Source organism: Benincasa hispida, chromosome 4 (genome assembly GCF_009727055.1).
Source record: "Benincasa hispida cultivar B227 chromosome 4, ASM972705v1, whole genome shotgun sequence".
NCBI classification, from domain to species: domain Eukaryota; kingdom Viridiplantae; phylum Streptophyta; class Magnoliopsida; order Cucurbitales; family Cucurbitaceae; genus Benincasa; species Benincasa hispida.
The window spans coordinates 17,648,607-17,649,812 of NC_052352.1; positions in this window are offsets into that span (position 1 = coordinate 17,648,607).

Below are 1,206 nucleotides of genomic sequence, written 5' to 3' on the forward strand. Positions count from 1 at the left end.
CTAATGCAAATAATGAGCTAATACCACAAAGGCCGTCACTGGATGGCGTATTTTCATGGACTACCGTAAACTAAATGCAACAACAAAGAAAGATCATTTCCCTCTACCCTTTATTGATCAAATGCTGGATCGTCTAGCTGGAAATGACTTCTACTGCTTTTTGGATGGGTATGCCGGTTATAATCAGATCATGATTGCTTCCGTACATCAAGAAAAGACCACATTCACCTACCAGTATAGAACATTTTCTTTTTTTCGCATGCCATTCGGCCTCTACAATGCGCCGAGCACTTTCCAAAGGTGCATGTTGGCCATCTTTTTAGAATATCTCGAAGACTCTGTAGAAATATTCATGGATGGCTTCTCTATATATAGGCACACATACGAAGTCTGTCTTGACAACTTGGAGAAGATATTGAAAAGATGTGAGGAGATGAACCTTGTGCTTAATTGGGAGAAATGCCATTTTATGGTGAAGGAGGGCATTGTGCTGGGGCATAAGGTATCTAGGGACGGGTTGGAGGTGAACAAGGCAAAAGTTGAAGCAATTGAAAAGCTCCCACCTCCAACAAGTGTAAAGGCTGTCAAGAGTTTCTTGGGACATACCAGATTTTACAGACGTTTTGTCAAGGACTTTTAAAAAATAGTACGACCACTGAGTGCATTGATGGAGGCCGATAGAAAATTTGACTTTGATGATAATTACCGCAATGCATTCTTGATTTTGAAGAACGCATTGATGACCGCGCCCGTGTTGATCGCACCAGATTGGACACTTCCCTTTGAAATAATGTGCGACGCGAGCGGGTATGTGATGGGAGCAGTACTAGCGCAGAAGAGAAAAATAATACTGCATCCCATCGCGTATGCGAGAAAGACTTTAAACCCTTCTCAAATTAACTCCACCACTGATGACATAAAATTATGATGTGTAATGTATGATTTAAGTCCATGTCCTCGGCAACGGCGCCATAAACTTGATAGGCTTAAAATGCGATGCAATGCCATAAACTTGTAAAGACATAAAAATGCCATAAGCTTGTTGACGTGCAATGTATTCTAATCTTATGCCATACAACTCATGGATGAATGATGACTTTATTTTCTTTATGCGACACTACTTTTAGATATGCGTGATAAATGAATGTTCTTGTAGTAAGCTGTGTGCTGTCACAAGTTTCCTTGTGTTGGAACCAAGTATAGTTC